This window comes from Pongo pygmaeus, chromosome 12 (assembly GCF_028885625.2).
Source record: "Pongo pygmaeus isolate AG05252 chromosome 12, NHGRI_mPonPyg2-v2.0_pri, whole genome shotgun sequence".
Classification (NCBI taxonomy): Eukaryota; Metazoa; Chordata; class Mammalia; order Primates; family Hominidae; genus Pongo; species Pongo pygmaeus.
The window spans coordinates 40,172,345-40,188,403 of NC_072385.2; the positions used below are offsets into that span (position 1 = coordinate 40,172,345).

Sequence of the window (16,059 nt, forward strand, 5' to 3'; positions counted from 1 at the left end):
CCTTTACATCTTCATCAGTATGAGCCAGACCAACCCATGGCTCCACTTCATCCCAGACTCTAGAGTCTACACTCTCTACCCGAGGACTGGTCACCTTCTCCCCCTGTACTTGGCATGGTGTCCCATTGTGGTAGTGCTACTGGAGGACAGTCTCTGAAGAAGAGTATCTTCCTTATTCTTGGGGTAGAAACTCTTAACATAGATGGGGTGATAAAATGCAGGAGATTTATAACGGCTTGCCATTAGAGCTAGAGTATATTATTTATCACCATTGATTATTTTGCCAAATGTTTTGTTTAAAAAGCTTCTTAGTTTCTGGATGCCTCAGGGTAATTTGTCACCTGCACTATTCAATATCCGTGCCATTACAGCTGAGAGGAGTGTGCTGGCCTCTAATGTTCAGAGCGCAGCTGGCAACCAGCCTGACAGAAGTACATGACGTGACGCTCTCAGGAGGCGGCCAGACACCCTGGTCACTAGGGGAGGTGTGCTCTTTAGGTAAGGGACACACAAACCATTGTTGAATAGCTCCTGTGTGCAGAGAGGGACCAGGAGCATGATCGTTATCTGGAAGCTTATTGAAGATATAGAATCTTGGGCCCTATCTATCTCAGACCTACCGATTCCAAATCTGTGTTGTAGTGAGATCCTCTGGGAGTTCATGTGCATTAAAGTTTGAGAAACACAGGATTAGTGGACAGTGCTGGCTGCCTATCAGCATCCATTTCCTTTGTCTTTCCTAATAACAAGATGCAGATTTTCTTCAGTTACTTCCCCTTCACCCTTAGCCGTGAGAATCCATTCTTTAAGTAGGTGAGAGCATGGTTTTCCCATGGTGACTGTTTATGGTCTAGAGGTATCCACATGATCTGGGTTGGCTCAGTCATAAGGAAAGACTTTATTTTTTGAGGGGGGACGGGGAAGCATTTTCCTTCACACCCAGAATGAGAGAACAAATAATGAAGCATAGCTGTGACTGTGTTTCCACTGGCAGCCATTCTGTGATCATGAGGGGATCAGTCTTGGGGTGAGTCTGACACTAAAGTTGTCACAGCAGAAAGACAGAAGGAACCTGCGTTTTTGGTTCTGGCACTCACCTGCTGGTCATAGGATCTAGGCCTGGATCTCTCTCTGCCTCTCATCTCATAGTTCTGTATGATAATAAATTTTCCCATGGTTTATGCCAGTTTGACTTTGGGTTTTCTGATTTCCTGCAGCTGGAAGCATCCTAGTCTGCTTTGGTAATGAGCACTCTGAGCACAAGGTGCTGTGTGCGTGGTCCTCTTGTGAAAGGCCTACATTCTCAGGTGCTCCTAGGCTTTTCCCCTAGTCTTGTGAATTGTGCTTTTACCCTGTGGTGATTATTCCATTGTTCACGTGAAAGTTGGTGGAGGGAGAGGAAAGCTATAAGGGCAGAGAGTAGAATTGGGAGGCTGTCCTGAGGGAAGGCAGGCTTGCACTCAGAAGTGCTGTGTGCTGGACTGTGGGGTGAGCCAGGCTGCAGTTGGCTGGCTGTGGAGCCCACTGGCTGGAGTGCTGGTCCATGCTTTGCTCCTCATTTGGTGTTTGAACCTCAGTTTCCTTATCTGTAAAATAGAATCCTAATGAAATAGTGGAGGTAGATTGGAAATGCTTTGAAAACTTGACTCTTTTTTGCCCAGTTTAATTATCCTGTTTTTTTTTCTTTTTTGCTATAGCAAAATATAAATAACACAAAATTTACCATCATAACCATTTTTAAGTGTATAATTCAGTGACAGTAACTTCACATTCACAATGTGATTAAACAATAACTCCCATTCTGCCTTGCCCCCAGCCCCTGGTAACTTCTGTTCTACTTTTTGTCTCTATGAATTTGCCTACTCTAGGTATGTCATGTAAGTAGAATCACATATTTTTATCCTTTTGTGTCTTGCTAATTTTACTTGGCATAATGTCCCCAAGGTTCATCCATGTTGTAGCTGTATCAGAATTTTGTTCCTTTTTATGGCTGAATAATATTCCATTGTATGTATATACTGTACTTGTTTATCCATTTATCTGTTGATGGATACTTGGGTGATTTTCACCTTTTGGCTATTGTGAGTAATGTCACTTATGAACACTTGAGTACTGTGAGCACTGGTGTACAAGTATCTGTTTGAGTCCCTGCTTTTAATTCTTTTGGGCATATACCTAGGAGCGGAATTGCTGGATCATATGGTAATTTTGTGTTTACCTTTTAGGACCTGTCAAACTGTTGAAAACTTAACTCTTATGTTACTTACATTTTCAGACATAGATTGGAAGATGGACTTATGCTTTTTCTCTTTCTCTCCTTTCCCTCCCTCCCTTCCTTTGTTGGAGGCTGAAAGAATGAGGGTCGGTGATCAACTCAGTATACCACTGGAGGCTATATGAGTAAACAGCAAACTGTTCTCATGAATGCAGAATGTTAGCAAGCTGACAACTGCGTCTGCCGCCCAGAAGAAATGCTGAGGGCAGTCACGCCCCAGGCACAGTGTTGCTTGTGATTAGGCAGATCTGAAGCCTGTTAGCAATAATGTGAACCTGTGATCAGTCAAGCAGCTGACCAGTCGTTACCTCCTCCTCCCTGCTCTTTCTACCCAATAAATACAAAGGCTGTGGAAGCTCAGGGCTGCCTTTGCTCACTAGAAGCAAGGATCCCCCTGACCCCTTCTTTAAAACAGTTTCTTTTTTGTTTTCATTTCTGCATTCATCCCCCTTCGTTCAGTCCCGTAGTAACTGTCACTACCTACCTACCTTTCTTCCGTCCTTCCTTCTCCTACCCTTGACATAGGGTCTCACTGTGTCTCCCAGGCTAGAGTGCAGTAGAGCCCTCACAGCTCACTGCAGCCTCAACCTCCTTAGCTCAAGCAATCCTCCCACCTCAGCCACCTGAGTAGCTGGGACCACAGGCGCACACTACCATGCCCAGCTAATTTTTCATTTTTTGTAGAGATGGTGTCTCTCTGTGTTGCCCAGACTGGTCCTGAACTCCTGGGCTCAAGTGTTGCTCCTGCCTTGGCCTCCCAAAGTGTTGAGATTACAAGTGTGAGCCAACATGCCCAGCCTTTTTTTCTTAAGACTATAGTTTTTCATTGTTTGAGAGGACTTGGTAATTTTAACATGGAACTTCTGAACTGACCATTTTATGAGATATCGAACAATCAGATTCATATTTTACCCTCGTTAATTAAAAAATAGTAGGAACTTTTTTTTTTTTGAGACCTAGTCTTGCTCTGTTGCCTAGGCTAGAGTGCAGTGGCGCAATCTGGGCTCACTGCAGCCTCTATCTCCCGTGTTCAAGCAATTCTCCTGCCTCAGCCTCCCTAGTAGCTGGGACTACGGGCGAATGCCACCACGCCCAGCTAATTTTTGTATTTTTAATAGAGATGGGGTTTCACCATGTTGCCCAGGCTGGTCTTGAACTCCTGACCTCAGGTGATCCACCTGCCTCAGCCTCCCAAAGTGCTAGAATTACAGGCATAGGCCACCACGCCCAGTCAGAATTTTCTATAAGTTTCAAAGATTTAAGTGAAAATGATTCTTGAAGTTGTTGATTTCAAGGTACTCAATTTTGTGTGTGAGAACAAATTGGTTTATTTCTACTAATAAGTACAATGTTATCTTTATGATCTGTGAAAAACAAAAGGCTGAATGTATGAAGGGGAAATTATGGATATAAAATACAAGATCTCACAGTTCTATTAATACTTTCTAGCAAACAGACTATTTGATACCTAAAAATTATAAGTATAGGGCTATGAAGAAAGCCATTATGAGAATTCCTGTTATAGTATCTCTGAAACATACTAGAAGGTAATTATAGATTTAAAATGGATTGCCCTTTCTTTCCTTGAAATTGTAGGATCGGTTATATCAGCCCACCTGAAGATTTGTGCATTTTTTTCTTTTTTCTTTTTTTTGATATGGAGTCTTTTTCTGTCGCCCAGGCTGGAGTGCAGTGGCACAATCTTGGCTCACTGCAAGCTCCGCCTCCTGGGTTCATGCCATTCTCCTGCTTCAAACTCCCAAGTGGCTAGGACTAGAGGCGCCTGCCACCACACCCGGCTAATTTTTTGTATTTTTAGTAGAGATGGGGTTTCACTGTGTTAGCCAGGATGGTCTCGATCTCCTGACCTCGTGATCCGCCTGCCTCGGCCTCCCAAAGTGCTGGGATTACAGGCTTGAGCCACCACGCCAGGCCGACTTGTGCGTTTTTATAGTACTCAAAATGCCTTTGTTGCACTGGCATTGCTCGTCTTTTGTTAAATGTGAATAAATTGATAGTCTGTAGAGTGCATTGGAGACAAATATCCTTTTACATCAACTGCGAAAAAACTTTTAAGAATATATTTATTTATTTATTTATTTATTTATTTATTTATTTTTATTTTTTTTGAGATGGAGTCTCACTCTGTCACCCAGGCTGGAATGCAGTGGTGCGATCTTGGCTCACTGCAACCTCCGCCTCCTGGGTTCAAGCAGTTCTCCTGCCTCAGCCTCTCGAGTAGCTGGGCCTACAGTTGTATGCCACCACACCTGGCTAATTTTTTTATTTTTAGTAGAGATGGGGTTTCACCATGTTGGCCAGGCTGGTCCCAAACTCCTGACCTCAGGTGATCCACCCGCCTTGGTCTCCCAAAGTGCTGGGATTACAGGCGTGAGCCACTGCGCCCGGCCAAGAACATGTTTAAATGTACAAAAATAACTCTTCAGAAACTGCCAAGGCACCGGGGGCAGCTTCTGATTCCCACCGTTAGGACACGCTGAGCAAGGAGCTAAATATCACTTCCACGAAATTATTCTGTATGGGATAATTTATATACCCTTAAACATTGGCTTTAATTCAGAGTTTGCACATAAAGTCCTCTGTAGAAGGCTATGAAGATACATAATCACAGTATCCCTTGACATCCATGGATGTGAGAAATTGCTAGCCTGGAAAATGTGAGAATTGGTTGCTGAGAATTTTAAAATGTCCTCAGCGACATCAAAACACTTCAAAATAACTTGTAAAACTGTGTTGTTCTAGAGTGATTTGCATTACATGTAATTTTAAAAGTTTATTAGTCTGTAAATATGAGTTGATTTTAATTGCCTGTAATACATAATTACTTATGTTCCATAAGGAGTAAGAAAATAAGACTTTCTAATTGCAGTCTTATAATCAACTCTCTTAATTTTTAAAAACTATTACTTTTAGTTTGCAGCACAGTGCTAGGTTTATGTTAGAAACTATAATTATGAAGAGGCATGATAAAAATCTAATCTCTTTATAGGATCACATTCTTCACATTTAAAAGACATTTTTCTATTATCCTCTGCCTCAAATGAAACCTCTGTGAAATTGGAAATATTCTATCTTCAATGTGCTTGTTCTAGAATCTAAATCAGTCTTCAACATACATTTGTGAGAAGTGTGTGGCGTGTGTAGGTATGTGGGTGTGTGTCCTTTTATAATATTTTTAGTGAGTTGATCAACATTTAAACTGGCAATTATAAACTGGTTTGACACTAAAGCAGCCTTAAAAACTGTTATCTGAAAGTCACTCTGAGCACAAATATTTATACCACGGACTGTCGTAGGTGCTGGGGAGTCAGCAGTGAACAAATGGAGCCCACCTGCCAGCCCCACCACCTCCCATGGAGTCCTGGGTTCTCCCCAGGTTGGAGCGTCCTTTGCTCCTTCATTTCCTGCCTGAGGAAGAGGTGGTGGAGAATGCCTTCCTGGTGCCCTTCCTGCGGGGAGTTGTTCAACTGTGTATTCTCAGGGCCAGCAGATGACGGGCCACAGGGTGGGTGTCCACAGGTATTTTTTGAGTGGATGATGAGGTTGCTGTCACCTCTCAACTGGACTGTTTCATTAGCTTCCTAACGAGTCTCCTTCATTGCCCCTTGCCAGCTCCAGTCTATTCTTAACACAGCAGCCAAAGTGATCTTGTTAAAATTTACTAAGTCAGATCTTGTCAGTCTTGTTCAAAGCCCTCCAGTGGGTCTCCATTTTACCCTAAGGAAAAGCCGTAGTCTTTAGAGAGACCCATGAGGCCTCACAGTGTTTGGCCCCGTGCTGCCCTCTGATCTCATCTCCTACTATTCTTCCCCTCATTCATTCCCCTTTATCCACGTCTGTCCCCTAGCTGTTTCTCAAACTCACCAGCCAGGCTTCCATCCCAGAGGCTTTCACCAGCTGTTCCTACCCAAAGACTGTGGCAGAGCTCACTCCTTCACCTCTTCTGGGAGGTCCTCCATAGCTGTCCTGTCAAAAATTGCCCTGACACTCCTGATTGCCCCCTCCCTGCTTGCTTTTCTGCTGACACTTAGAATATAAATGTCTCTTTGTTCACTGCTAAACACAAACACACACACAGAGCTTCGATGGATGGATGGATGGATTTTAGTTTTGTTGTCATGTCTGTCCTTACTATAAGCCTCACCATGGCAAGAGTTTTTCTGTTTTGTTCATCGTATCCACAACAGCTGGAAGAGTGCCTGTTAGTGTACCCAGTCAATATTTGTCAAATAAATTTTAAAAACTCTTAACCAACGTTTCTGCCTGAAGTATACTTTTAGTAGGGCCAGAATGATGCCTTCTGTGTGTCTGTATGTGCTTTGATAAATAACCATTGGTTTTGCCACACTGTAGCTCAATGCTAATTGGTCTGATTCTGTTACCAATGGGTCAGAAGAAAGGTTGAGCCCCTGTCTTTCCTGATAAATCCAGTAGCTCAGTGAGAAAAATCAGCTGCATTTTCATTTGGCTGCAAAGTGCAAACACCAGTACAGACCTTACTCTCAGTTGTGTTGGTATTTGTCACTTACCTGCTGTTGGAATCTCTCACTCTGTGAGTATTTTGTTTGAGAAATCTCCAAACTGCTTTCCACAGTGGCTGAACTAATTTCCATTCCCACCAGCAGTGTATAGTGTTCCTTTTCTCTGCAGCCTCACCAGCATCTGTTATTTTCTGACTGTGCTTAATCTGTTTGGATCTCTGTTTAACACAGTGTATCTTCATAAGTGGCCTATGAAGTAGGTACTATTATTAGCCCATCTGACAGATAAGGAACCCGAGGTTTAGAAAGGCTAAGCAGTGTGATCAAAGTCGTGTGGTAAATTAATAATAATTTGTATTGAGGCAGAACCAATGCAGTATGTGTGTGTTGGGGGGGGCGGGGTGTATGCATCTATGTGTGTGGATGGAGAAAGACATACCTCATTTTATTGCACTTCACAGATATTGCATATTTTACAAATTGAAGGATTGTAAAACCCTACGTCAAGCAAGTCTGTTGATGCCATTTTTCCAACAGCATGTGCTCACTTCATGTCTGTGTGTCACACTTTGGTAATTCTCACAATATTTCAAACTTCTTTGTTATGATTATATGTCATGGTTCTCTGTGATCAGCAGTTTTTTTTGTTTTTGTTTTTGTTTTTTTTTTTGAGGCGGAGTCTCGCTCTATCGCCAGGCTGGAGTGCAGTGGTGTGATCTCGGCTAAACTGCAGCCTCTGCCTCCCGAATTCAAGCAACTCTCGTGCCTCAGCCTCCTGAGTATCTGGGACTACAGACACACGCTACCACGCCCAGCTAATTTTTGTACTTTTTAGTAGAGACAGGGTTTCACCATGCTGGCCAGAATGGTCTCAATCTCTTGACCTTGTGATCGCCCACCTTGGCCTCCCAAAGTGCTGGGATTACAGGCATGAGCCACCACGCCCGGCCAGTGATCAGCAGTCTTTTATGTTACCATTGTAATTGTTTTGAGATACCACAAAATGCACCCAAATAAGATATCACACTCAATTGATAAATGTTGTATGTGTTCTAACTGCTATACTTACTGGCCATTTGCCCATCTCTCACCCTCTCCTTGGGCCTTGCTATTCCCTGAGAGACAACAATATTGAAATTAGACCAATTAATAACCCTAAAATAATCTTTTAAGTGTTAAGTGAAACGAAGAATCACACATCTCTCACTTTAAATCAAAAGCAAGAAACGATTAAGCTTAGTGATTAGTGAGGAAGGCATGTTGAAAGCCAAGATAGGCTGAAAGCTAGGGCTCTTGCACCAGTTAGCCAAGTTGGGAATACAAAGGAAAAGTTCTTGAAAAAGTGCTACTCCAGTGAAAACATAAATGATAAGACAGCAAAACAGCTTTATTGCTGATACAGGGAAAGTTTTAGTGGTTTGGGTGGAACATAAAACCAGCCACAACATTCCCTTAAGTCAAAACCTAATCCAAAGCAAGGCCCTAACTCTTCAATTTTGTGAAGGCAGAGAGAGGTGAGGAAGCTGCAGAAGAAAGGTTGGGAAGTTAGCAGAAGTTCATTCATGAAGCTTGAGGAAAGATCTCCGAAACATAAAAGTGCAAGGTGGAGCAGCAGGTGCTGATGTAGAAGCTGCACCAAGTTATCCAGAAGATCTAGCTAAGATAATTAATGAAGGTGGCTACACCAAACAACAGATTATCAGTGTAGACAAAATAGCCTTCTGTTGGGAGAAGATGCCATCTAGGACTCAAGGCTGGAGAGGGGAAGTGAATGCCTGGCTTCATGGTTTCAAAGCCTCAAAGGGCAGGTTGACTCTCTTGTTAGGAGATAATGTACCTAGTGACTTTACATTGAAGCCAGTGCTCATTTACTATTCCAAAAAAGCCAGAGCCCTGAAGAATTATGCTAAATCTACTCTGCCTCTGCTCTATAAATGGAACACTGAAGTCTGGATGACCACATATGTGTGTGCAGCATGGTTTCCTGAATATTTTAAGCCCACTGTTGAGACCTGCTCAGAAAAAAGGATTCCTTTCAAAACATTGTTCATTGACAATGCATCTGATCACCTAAGAGCTCTGATGGAGAGATGTATAAGGAGATTAATGTTATTTCCATGCCTATTAACACAACATCCATTCTGCAGCCTAGGGATCAAGGAGTAATTTCATTCTTATTATTTAAGAAATACATTGCGTAGGCTATAGCTGTTGCAGATGGTGATTCCTATAATGGATCTGGGCAAGTAAAATGAAAACCTTCTGAAAAAGATTCACCATTCTTCTTGCCATTAAGAACATTCATGATTTATGGCAGGTGGTCAAAATACCAACATTAGTAGGAGTTTGGAAGAAGTTGATTCCAGCCTTCATGGATGACTTTCAGGGGCTCAAGACTTCAGCGGAAGAAGTAACTGCAGATGTGGTAGAAATCACAAGATAACTAGAATTAGAAGTGGGTCTAAGATGTGACTTGAATTATCGCGATTGCATGATAAAACTTGAACAGATGAGGGGTTGCTTCTTATGGATGAACAAAGAAAGTGATTTCTTGAAATGTAGTCTACTCCTGATGAACTTCCTGTGAACATTATTGAAATGATAACAAAGGATTTAGAATAATACATAAACTTAGTAAAGCAATGGCAGGGTTTGAGAGAATTGACTCCAATTTCGAATGTTCTAGTGGCCAGGCGCATAGCTCATGCCTGTAAATCCAGCACTTTGGGAGCCCAAGGTGGGAGGATTGCTTGAGCACAGAAATTTGAGATGTGCCTGGGCAATACAGCAAGATCCTGTCTCTACAAAAATAAAAATAATTAGCCAGGTGTGGTGGTACACTATAATCCCAGCTACTTGGGAGGCTGAGGTGGGAGGATCGCTTAAGCCCAGGAGTTCAAGGCTACAGAGAGCTATGATCACACCTGGGTGACTGGCCAAGACCCTGTCTCAAAAAAAAAAAAAAAAGGAAAAAGAAAAGAAACACTGTTTGCCACAAGGAGGTTTTCTTCAATTGCCACAGCCACCCCAGGCTTCAGCAGCCACCATCCTGATCAGTCAGCAGTCGTCAACATCAAGGAAGACCCTACAAAAGATAATGACTTGCTGAGGGTTCAGATGATTGTTAGCATTTTTGAGCAATAAAGTATTTTAAAATTAAGGTGTGTACTTCTTTTTAGACATCATACTCTTGCACACTTTAGACATAATGCTCTTGCACACTTAATAGACTACAGTGTAGTGTGAACATAATTTTATATGCACTGGGAAACCAAAAAACTCATGTGATTCATTTTATTGTGATACACACTCCATTGTGGTGGTCTGAAACTGAACCCTTAGTAGCTCCGAGGTATGCCTGTATAGAGATAGATAAAGAGATAGACTTATTTTGAGGAATAGGCTTGTAGGATTTTGGAGGCTGGCAAGTTTAAAATCCACAGAGACCCAATCCACTTGAGACCCAGGGAGGAGCCGGTGTTGCACTTCAAGTCTGAAGGCTGTCTATTGGCACAATTCAAACTCAGTTGTACTTCCCAGTTGCTTTTACCATTATGTTGTGCCTCTTATATAAACCCGTTAGCTCAGTGCTTGGCACATCGTATGATTTATGATACAATTAAGTTCCACAAGAATGTTTGAAATGGAAGGTACGTAAGATTGCTACAGCTATGTTGTCATGTTAGGGCTGAAGCTGGAATGGGGGTTGTCAAAGAGGGAAAGACAACATCGTAAAAAAAATAAAGGTGTGGGTAACACTGTGTAGCCTAAGGGAACTTGTCTATTATAAACATCCAAAATAAGCACTTTGTACTGTAGTCACTGTACCCCAGGGTTACAGGGAAGGAAAGGGCCAGCGCTCTGCCCTAGCTCTTTAAGAGAAACCCATAGTTCCAGGAAGTGTTTGTGCTGGGCAAAATCTCTGAGCTTTCTCCAAGTCTGTTTCTGTCAAAACTCAGAACTGCTCCATAACTGAGTTGACCTCTGGAATACTTGATTCTCTCAACTCAACTTTGTTACTTATGGCTATTGTTAAAAGCCAGGAGGTAACTTTTTCCTTACTTGGATACCCTGTCTTCGTTCCACAGTTTTTTAAATGGAATGTATGGAAAGGTTGCTAACAGCTATGTTGTCATGTTAGGACATAGCCAAGATGATACAATTTCTGGGAAGTTTATTACAGTGGCTACTGTAAAATTTGGTAGCACAAAGGTCTCTAATAAAATTTGGGAGGCACATAATTTAGTCATCTACTAATCATAGATGGTGTTAAGTAACTCTTTTCTATCTTAGTTGGAGTAAGAAATAAAGTAACTTAAACTGCCTTATGAATTAGAGTTATAATTCTATCTTGAAAGGCAACTGAATATTAAAGTGAATGCTTAAGGAGGGAATGAACTTGTTTAAAAGCTAAGCAGGGAAATCATGACCTTTTAAACCATTCTTTGGAAATGTAAATTTTAAATATAAAATTATTTTCCTTAATCTCATCTGATCATTAATTGACTTTTGAGACACAGTCCTTATGGTCTGTTTTATATGTTGTGATCCTGTCTTAGTGCATTCCTGCTGCTGTAACAAAATACCACAGACTGGGTAATTTTTAAATAACAGAAACTTACATTTCACAGTTTTGGAGGCTGGGAAGTCCTAAATGAAGGCACCAGCAGGTTCAGTGTCTGGTGAGGGCTGCCATCTTCTCCAGGATGGCACCTTGAAGGCTGTGGCTTCACATGGCAGGAGGTGACAAAAGGGCGTGGACCGTTCCCACCAGCCCTTCACAAAGCGCTATTCTCATCGGTGACACAGAGCCCTCCATGCCTAATCACCTCCTAAAGGCCTCATTTCTTAATACTGTTGCATTGGGGATTAAGTTTCAACATGAATTTTGGAGGGAACACAAACATTCACACCATAGGAGCTCCTTTTTGAGTTTTGTGTTTTGCTGTCAGTTTTATTTTCTGTGTTGCTAGCTCTGTTTCATGTTTCTGTAAAGTAAAATGAAGCAGGCTCCATCACTTACTGTGTTGTCTGGGCAGGTTAGGCCACTTCTCTGCTTTGCTTTTCTCATCAGCAAAGTGGGGATTACAGTCTTCCCTACTTTCCTTTCTGCAAGTATTAAATGTGGTTCCTGGCGTATCACCCAGAGCAGTGCAAGACTCAGTAAGGCTTTAATTCGTGTTAGCTGCTTTGGTGAGGGTGATGCATTGATGCAATCCCCAGAAGAATAATTAAGGAATCCAGCTGTGAGTGTCTTCTATGTCAGCAGTTCTCATCTACCCTTCAGATCACTTTTAAGATATATATTATTTATACCCTCATTTATATAGATGAGGAAACTGATTCTCAGAGGGTAAATTGCCCAGGGCCACACAGTAAGTGGCAGAGCTGTTAGAGTTTCAAATTTGGGTCTGTAAAACCCAAACCCTACTCTTTCCAGCGTATCATACTGCTGTTGTCATAAAATGCCAACATAAAATTTACCATCTTAACCATTTTTTTTTTTGAGATGGAGTTTTGCTCTTGTAACCCAGGCTGGAGTGCAGTGGCATGATCTCAGCTCACTGCAACCTCTGCCTCCTGGGTTCAAACGATTCTCCTGCCTCAGCCTCCCGAGTAGCTGAGATTACAGGTGCCCAGCACCACGCCCAGCTAATTTTTGTATTTTTAGTAGAGATAGGGTTTTGCCATGTTGGCCAGGCTGGTCTCAAACTCCTGACCTCAGGTGATGCGCCCGCCTCAGCTTCCCAAAGTGCTGGGATTACAGGTGTGAGCCACTGCGCCTGGCCCATCGTAACGCTTTTTAAGTGTGTAGTTCAGTGGTGTTAAGTATGTTTATATTGTTGTGAAATAGCTCTCCAGAACTTTTTCATCTTGCAGAACTGAAACTCTATATCCATTGAACAGCAACTCCTGCTTTATCCCCAGCTCCTGGCAACCACTGTTCTACTTTCTATGTCTATAAATTTGAATGCAGCAGATTCTCAAATAATGTTGTTTTATTCAACATGATTTTGTTATAATGTTGATGAGAACAAAAAAATTGATTCCCAGTTGGGGCCAGTGTCTGTGTGGGGTTTACGTGTTTCTCCCATGTCTGCTTGGGTTTTCTCCTGGTACTACAGTTTCCTCCCGCATCCCAAAGATGTACATGTTAGGTTAATTGGTGTTTAAATCGTCGCAGTGTGAGTGGGTGTGGCTGTGAGTATGCCCTGCGATGGGATGGAGTCTCGTCCAGAGTTGGTTCCCATCTTGCTCCCTGAGCTGCTGGGATAGGCTCCAGCCACCTGCAACCCTGAACTGGAAAAAGCAGGGTGGAAAATGAATGACTGAATGGACACACATTATTGTAAAATAAAAATTTGTAAAGTATATGATCATCATACAATAAATGATGATCAATAAAACACAACAGTAAACGATATGGTACAAAAGCACTTAATGAACATGCCCTGTTTTCTTTTTTTTGTTTGTTTGTTTTTTGAGATGGAGTCTCGCTCTGTCATCCAGGCTGGAGTGCAATGTCGTGATCTTGGCTCACTGCAGCCTCTGCTTCCTGGGTTCAAGCGATTCTCCTGCCTCAGCTTCCCGAGTAGCTGGAATTACAGGCATGTGTCACCACACCTGGCTAATTTTTGTATTTTTAGTAGAGACGGGGTTTCTCCATGCTGTTCAGGCTGGTTTTGAACTCCAGACCTCAAATGATCCTCCCACCTCGGCCTCCCAAAATGCTAGGATTACAAGGATTACAGGCGTGAGCCACCTCACCCAGCCTGCCCTGTGTTCTTGTTTGTTTCCAAATAACATGGTGGCAGGAGGTGCTACTTGGAATTTTCACTTTGCAAACATTGATTCATTGATTTAACCACCATTATGACCGCTGTCACTCATGGATTCACCAAAAATTGGGTAAATGATTGTTTTTATTCATCTGTCTTAAATGTCTTTATAGCTCATATTTATTTCAGTGCTTAATATTAGAAGTGTTTTGGGTATTTCGAAGTTTGGTGATATTTTTGTGACCAGAAATATGCCATAGGAACTTAACTCTTGTTTGTATCAATTAGCCTGTAGAAAAATTGGTTTCATTATATATCCTTTCACTTAAAGTCATAGTTTCTGAGAACCAATTGTTAATATTGAAGATTTCTTATACTTTAGATACCTCCTATAGGTGGAATCATGCAGTATTTGTTCTTTTGTGACTGGCTTTCTATTTAACTTCACATAATGTCCTCAAGCTTCATCCATGTTGTAGCTTATAACAAGATTTCCTTCGGGTTCATAGTATTCTATTGTTATGTATACCACATTTTATTTATCTATTAATCTGTTAGTGGACACTTGAGTTCTTCCACCTTTTGGCTATTGTGAATAGTGCTACTATGAACATGGGTTACAAATACCTCTTCAATACCCTGCTTTAGATTGTTCTGGATGTTTACTCAGAAGTAGGATTGCTGGATCAAATGGTAGTTCTATTTTTAGTTTTTGAAGAACCACCTTACTTTTTTCTGTAGTAACCACACCATTTTACACCAACAACACACAAAGGTTCCAATTTCTCCATGTCCCCACCAACACTTGTTATTCTTTGTTGTTTTGTTTTAATAGTAGTCATCGTAATGGGTGTGAGGTGATGTTTCATTGTGGTTTTGATTTGCATTTCTGATGATTAGTGATGTTGAACACCTTTTTATATGCTTGTTAGCTACTTGTATGTCATCTTTGGAAAAAAGTCTATTAAGTTCTTTGCCCATGTTGTAACCAGGCTATTTGATTTTTTTTTTGGTGTTGTTCTTTTTGTTTTTTGTTTTTTTTGAGATGGAGTCTCACTCTGTTGCCCAGGTTAGAGTGCAGTAGCACAATCTCAGCTCACTGCAACCTCCGCCTCCCAGGTTCCAGCGATTCTTCTGCCTCAGCCTCCTGGGAAGCTGGGACTACAGGCACGCACCACGATGCCCAGCTAATTTTTTGCATTTTTAGTAGAGATGGGGTTTCACTGTGTTGGCCAGGCTGGTCTCGAACTCTTGACCTCATGATCTGCCTGCCTCATCCTCCCAAAGTGCTGGGATTACAGGCGTGAGCCACTGCACCCGGCCGTGTTGTTGTTCTTGAGGTACAGCAGTTCTTTATATATTCTGGATATTAAAGCCTCATCCATACATGATTTGCAAATATTTTCTCCTGTTTCATAGTTTGCCTTTTCACTCTGATTGGGTCCTTTGATGCACAAAAGTTTTAAAGTTTGATATAGTTCCATTTGTCTATTTTTGCTTTTGTTGCCTGTGCTTTCAGTTTTGGATTGGGGAACCATTGCCTAGTCCAATGTCATGCCTTTCTCCTTATATTTTCTTCTAGGAGTTTTATACTTTGGGGGCTTATGTTTAGGTTTTTAATCCATTTTGAGTTAATTTTTGTATATAATTCATTCTTTTGAATGTGGATGTCCAGTTTTCCTAGCATCATTTGTTGAAGAAACTTCTTTCCCATCTTGCTGAGGTTTTTCTTTTTATTGTTGTTTTTGAGACAGCGTTTCTCTGTGTCATCCATGCTGAAGTGCAGTGGTATAATCCTAGTTCACTATGGCCTTGAACACCTAGGCTCAAGGAATCCTCCTACCTTAGCCTCCCAAGTAGCTATTATAGCATTACAAACACTCACCGCCATATCTGGCTTTTTTTTTTTTTTTTTTTTTTTTTAGTGATGAGGTCTTGCTATGTTGCCCAGGCTGATCTTGAACTCCTGGTCTCAAGTGATCCTCCCACCTTGGCCTCCCAAAGTGCTGGGATTATAGACGTGAGCCACTGTGCTCAGCCATCATGCTGTTTTTTAAGGGTAGAGGAGAGAGAGTGAAGAGAAGGGATATTTACTTTGGGAGAAAAATAATGCAAAAGTATTTTTCAGCTTGTTTGCCACTACGTAAATGGAGAAAAGTGTACATAAATCTTTTTGCTAGGATAATGTATTTACAGGAATTATGGAGAACTTGTTTGACAGATATAGAGGAGTTTATTATTAATATTTGTTTGTATGGGGAAAGGAAATCAAGACATTATAGTAATACTAGGCCAGGAATGGTGGCTCATGCCTGTAATCCCAGCACTTTGGGAGGCCAAGGCAGACAGATCACTTGAGGTTAGGAGTTCAAGACCAGTCTGGTCAACATGGTGAAACCCCATCTCTATTAAAAATACAAACATTAGCCAGCGTGGTGGCGCGTGCCTATAATCCCAGCTACTCGGGTGGCTGAGGTAGGAGAATCGCTTGAACCCGGGAGGT

The 16,059-nt window shown here is 41.7% G+C and overlaps 1 protein-coding gene across 2 annotated transcripts in view; it reads left to right on the forward strand.

The window, feature by feature from the left end:
* The window catches only part of LIMS1 (LIM zinc finger domain containing 1), a 153,667-nt gene that overhangs the window by 20,129 nt on the left and 117,479 nt on the right, over positions 1-16,059 (forward strand). The gene's annotated exons all lie outside the window — the stretch shown is intronic.